Source organism: Pinus tabuliformis, chromosome 3_2 (genome assembly GCF_031772625.1).
Source record: "Pinus tabuliformis cultivar Carrire ecotype Pingquan chromosome 3_2, CPIR1, whole genome shotgun sequence".
NCBI classification, from domain to species: domain Eukaryota; kingdom Viridiplantae; phylum Streptophyta; class Pinopsida; order Pinales; family Pinaceae; genus Pinus; species Pinus tabuliformis.
In genome coordinates this window covers 667,840,538-667,846,882 of record NC_142302.1, presented here as the reverse complement: position 1 = coordinate 667,846,882, position 6,345 = coordinate 667,840,538, and positions in this window count along the sequence as shown.

The window sequence follows — 6,345 nt, the reverse complement described above, 5'->3', positions numbered from 1 at the left end:
GCTAGTGAGCCCAGATTCTGAGCCACTTTTTTAGGGCTAGGACTCAGGCCTCTGCCCAGAACTTCATGAAACTTCCATAAATGATAAATAACATTGAAACAAGGCTACTAAGGCAAAAATTGAACAAGGACTTGGCATGACCCCTACCATCCATGAAAGACATTCCATCAAACACATCAAGAACATGTAATCTACAGGTCATATAAACACATAAAATCATAGGGACTTCATACTTATCTTAGAATTGTCAAGAAGGTTTGATGCCCTCTTTAAATAGTTGTATTATCATATATTAGTTCATACAATCATTAACATTTCATTTATGAAACAAAACAAGATGAGATCCATAACTAAATTTTTTCATAAACCATGTTTATAACCAGCATATAACCAACAGAATAACAATGATACAATAGTAATTATAACCACATAATAAAAAACACATTTACACATAATACACAAGAGGAAAGGGCTCTTATTAATATATGAAAAATCCAACCAAGCCAGGGATTTCCACATACAACAAGACCATATATTTGTCTAAACCAACTCTTTCTTTCAACCAATCACCCTCGTGTCATATTCCAAGCATGAATGTGGGACTTACAACAAAACAACTAGGGCTTCCTCAGGATTTACCGCAATCCACCAAGGGATCCCTAGGCCCAAGCCCTCATCTATACAACCAGGATTTACTGTGATGCCGCCAAGGAATTCCTAGGCCCAAACAAGAAACATACACTACCAGCCTTTACTAAAATCTCGCCATATACCAGTTTAGGGATCATTATGCCTATACAAGCATGGATGCCTCCGGATCTCTCCACCTAAATCATCAAGAATTTATTTGTCTCCACCCTCTATGCTTTACCGTATATCCCATCATTCATAAGTTGAGGATTCCTAGGCCCAACGAGGGTATACACAATCAGGGTTTACCATAATCCCACCTTCTCCAGTCCAGGGATTTCTAAGCCTTTTGTTTCTCCCATAAGACCACCCCACTCAGTTTCGAAACCATCCAGCAATCCAGATCAACCAAATAATAGAAACCCCATCACCTCATGGTTATCCATAAATGGTAAGGCAAGGCTGAAAACCACTGTCTCACCTGCAAAAAACCAAGCCAATGACAACAATATAACCAAATATACATGTTCATGTACCATGCATGCAAAAACTAGCAAGGAAATCATACATGCAACTCGATATCTGCAAGTAATCATGTTGTATCAACTTGATCCCACTCTTCCTTGCTTTATCTTTGCTTCCCTTTACTTTATTATCCTTCCTTTGCCTTTATTCCTCCAATGCTAGAGTGCTCCAAGAATACTCTAATTGTATGAGAGTATGAGAGAGTAGAGACAATAGAGAGAGAGCTCCAAAATTGAACCGACAAAAAGGTTGTGAATTGATCCTCAGAAGCCTTTTAATTAATGAGGCCTCTATTTTCTTCATTTTCCATTATTTTCCTTCATTTTCGTCCTCACATGCAACCAGTTACCTTTCACCTTCCTTTTCTCCTAATTTCCATTATTTTCATCAATAAAATTCCAATAAATGTCTCTTTCCTTTTCAAAGACTTTTCCATTGCCTTTTTCAATTTCCCTTAGCCATAATAAACCAAATGAACACCCATACTAGGATGTTTTTCCCAACATTTAGCTTGTAAAAAGTGTCCCATGACCTTGGTCTTATTTTTCCTTTATTAAATTTATTACATGGATTTTTAACCTGGAGTTGTTACAGACCCCTCCCCCTTAGGGGAACACTATCTTCAGTGTTCAATGACACCTACAACCAGCAAGACCGTTAAAAATAAAAACATACTACCCATGGAGCTTTATAACTTAGATTGATGCAGTATTTACAATGAACAACTTGCTGAAAAGAAAAAAAACATGAGACCCATACCACTTATTGGAAATTTATAACGCAACTCATGGCAGGATTTACATCCATATACATATATAAATATACCAAAACTGCTTTGCTTCAATTGGAAAACAAGGAAGGATATATAGCCCACATATGATCAACTATCTCCCATGTCACTTCATCGGGCCCAAAGTGCTTCCACTACACTTTAACTTGCTTGATTGTTTGGTTCTAGACCATGAGCGTATTTATCTACAAAATACATTGAGGTTCTAGTTGGAGTTCTCCTTTTGGCTCCACCTACAATACAAACCAATCAATAACATGATCAATATCCTTTACATATATTTTAAGCAATGAAACATGGAAAACATCATGCACTTTCATCGTCGAAGGCAGTGCAAGTTTGTAGGCCACTGGTCTAATCCTCTCAAGGATCTTGAAACACCCACAATATTGAGGTGCTAACTTTGCACATGACCTGATCCTCATGGAACTCTTCTTGGACTTGATGTGAAAGTACACATGTTCCCCAACTTGAAACTCCTTAAATAACTTGTGTTGATCTACATAACTTTTTTGCTTGTCATGTGTTGCCTTTAAATTCTTCTTGATAACTTGTATTTCATATTCTATCTCTACCAAAATGTTTTTTCCTATCAACACCATGTTGATTGGAACACTCCAACTTATGGGAATTTTACAACTCCAACTGTAAAGTTCCTTAAATGAATTCATCCTCTATGACTCATGATACCCATTGTTGTAAGAGAACTCAATCAGTGGAAGATTATCTTCCCACTACCGTTGTTGATGCATGACGTACGTTCTCAACATGTCTTCCAGAACTCCGTTGATCCTCTCTATTTTTCCATATGTCTTCGGATGATAAGTTGTATTGAAGGACAACTTTGTACCCAAACCTACAAGTAACTCTTTCCATAACTTGGAAGTGAACTTGTCATCCCTATCTGACATAATCTTCTTTGGAATGCCATGCAATCTCACTATATCTCTAATGAATACATGTGATACCACATTAGTTGAATACGTAGAATTCACTGGAATGAAGTCTGTTACCTTTGTCAACCTGTCCACCACAACCATGACAGAATCTTGTTGTCCAGATGTCCTTAGAAAACATGTAATGAAATAGATGGAAATGACCTCCCTTTTCCACTCTGGAATCGGAATCAGTTGTAGTAATCCACCTGGATGCTTACACTCTACTTTTACTTTTTGAAAATCCAAGCATCTCGCCACAAACTCTGCCACTTCCTTCTTCAGATTTAGCCAATAATAGAACTTCCACACTGTTGTCAATGTCTTTCGATATCCTGGGTGACCTGAATATGGTTTAGCATGAAATTCCCTCAAGATAAGCTTCTTGATATCATTATTGCCTAACAAATAGACCGTGTTCTCTGAATAAACAATCTACTGTAAGACGATAGTCCACATCTTGATCACCTGTACCCTGTTGTAACTTGTCCCTAAGCTCCATCTACCTGCCATCCTATTTTCCTGCCTATAAATTCTGGTTCTACAGATCTGTCCCATTAGGACTCATAGTTGCTATATGATTTACCTTTATTCTTCTGCTAAGAGCCTATGCAACCCTGTTTTCCTTTCCCTTAATGTACTTAATCTCAAAGTCGAACTCACTTATCATGGTCGACCATCTAGCTTGACTGGAATTCAGATTTGGTGGGTAAAACAAGTATTCAATCCACTATGATCGCTCATCAATTCAAATATCCTGCCAAGGAGATAGTGCCTCCACATCTTCAATGCAGGGATGATTGTTGCCAACTCAAGATCATGTGTAACATAATTTTTCTCATTCTAATTCAGTGTCCTTTATTCGTGACATACCACCTGTACTTCCTGCATAAGGACTCCACCAAAGAACTCTCTTGCAAGCATCGGTGCACACCACAAACTCTTTATCCAGATCCACAATATTAAGAATTATAAAATTTGTCAACAACTATTTCGAATGTCCAAAACTTGTTGCACATTCCTCTGTCCATTAAATTTCTTACCTTTCCTTTGAAATGATGTGATGGGATAGGAAATGCGTGAGAAGTTCCTGATGAACCTCCTATAATAACTTGATAACCCAGTGAATGACCTTAACTCATCCACATTACTAGGAGCTTCCCATTCCATGATATCTCTTATATTTTTGGGATCCACTGTTATGCCTTCCTTGGAAACATTATGTCCTAAGTAATGTACCTTTGTCTAAAAGAAAATGAATTTTCTAAGATTGGCATGCAATTGATGCTCTCTCATCAACTTGAGTACTATTGCTAAATGTTCGGCATGCTATTCCTCATTCTTAGATTAGATCAATATATCATCAATGAACACAATAACGAATTGCCCAGATAAGGACGCAACACACTATTCATCAAGCACATAGAAGTAGTTGCATCATTTTTCAAACCAAATGGAGCTACAAGAAACTCATAATGCCTTTACCTTGTCCAGAAAGAAGTCTTGTAGATGCCCTCTTCTTTGATGCATACCTGATGGTATCCTAATCTCATATCAATCTTCGAGAACAATGCTTCTCCCTTCAACTGGTCAAACAAGTCATCAATCCTCAGTAATGATACATGTTCTTGATGGCTACCTTGTTCAACTATTTGTAATCAATGCACAACCTGATATTACCATCCTTCTTCTTCACAAACAGCATTGGTGCACCCCAAGGTGATACACTTGGCCTAATGTATCCCTTGTCAAGAATTTCCTTCAACTGCAACTTTAGCTCTACTAACTCTGGTGTGATTATCTTGTATGGTTCATTTGATGTTGGTGTTGGCCCTAGTACCAACTCAATGGAAAATTCCACTTCCCTGTGAGGTGGAAACTCTGAAATCTCTATAGGAAATAACCCTGAAACTGTTATAAAATCGGGTACCTTATCAATACCTTCGCATCCTCAACATCCTTACCTTTCTCACTATAAATATGCACTAAAAATAACACATGTCATTTCTTGTGATTGCGCTTTGTCCGCATAGTTGTAACCATTCTGACTAATGTAGCTTTCTTCTTACCCTGCAATATTATTTTTTCTCCATTTTCATCCATGAACTCAATAGCCTTGTCATAACAACCCACCTTAGTCCTGTGAATATACAACATGTACATACCCAAAAACATAATGTATGATCCTAATGGAAGCACATTCAAATGTGTTGATGTACGCATAACATTCAACTCAAATGCACAAGCTCTTATCCAATGGTGAACTCTTTTCTTTGTACCTATAGCCAACTGCACTAACCAAGATTCTGCATGCACTTCTTTATTCAAACCACAACTTATCCACCAGGTTAGGATTAACATAACTACAATTAGATCCAGGTTCAATTAAAATAGAAATAATAGATTCCTGGTGATTTTCCTATCTTTTATCCAATGTTCAATAGATCCGTGGAATGCTTTGCCCAACTTCCCCAATTTTTTGCGCCTCCTATGCATTATAAATATGAGTTCTACCACCCTAATTGTTCAGACAATCCATCTTGAGATGTTCCTTACTACATGTTCAACACTACAAATTTCCCTTACCGTCACCTTTATTCTATTTCCCTCCAGGTTGAGGTCCATTAAACTTCTTGTAAGGTGCAACATTTTCTTTCTCACCTACAACATGGGTCTTGTTCTTTTCGGGTTCCATTTACCTTTAGGTTTGTCTTTCCCTTTCCATCCATGTTGATATTATGTCTTATGCTTTGATTGCTCATAACAATGATTCAACTTACCAATGACTTATTCAAGTGACCAAGGCTCATCATATTCAATCCGATCTCTAAATGTTAATGGTAATCCACTGAAAATTCTATGAACTTTGAATTTCTCATCCTTAAGATATGATACATACCTCAACAACTACGAGAAATTGGTCATATACTCATCTTTCATCGATCCCATATTTAGCTCATAGAACTCCTTGTCTTTATTGTCATAGTACATATCTGACAAATATTTCTTCCTGAAAATCTCTTGAATTCATGCCAACTCAACTTTTCTATTCTGATTTCTCTAACCCACTTCACATATTCCCACCAAATATCTTCCTTCCCTTTGAGGCTAAAGATAACTATTTTTTCCTTCATGTTATTTGTGTAATCATGCAACTCAAAGAACTTCTTCATACCAAGTAACCATGCCTCTGCATCTTCTGTCTTCTTCAAATCTCCATCAAAGGTAAGTGTATTTTCTTTCTTGAACTCATGTGGAAAATATCCCCTGTCATTCCTCCTGTAAGGATGGTAATGATAATGACCATGACATCTATCGAAACCAAAACTAGAATAGAACCTATTTCCATCACCTCTCCTATCATGTGTGTCCAAGAACCTTCTATCTATGATCATGTCATCTCTATCTGACTTGTGCCCACCATGAGACCTACTGCCATATGCCCCATTAGTCTTATCCTCCTGC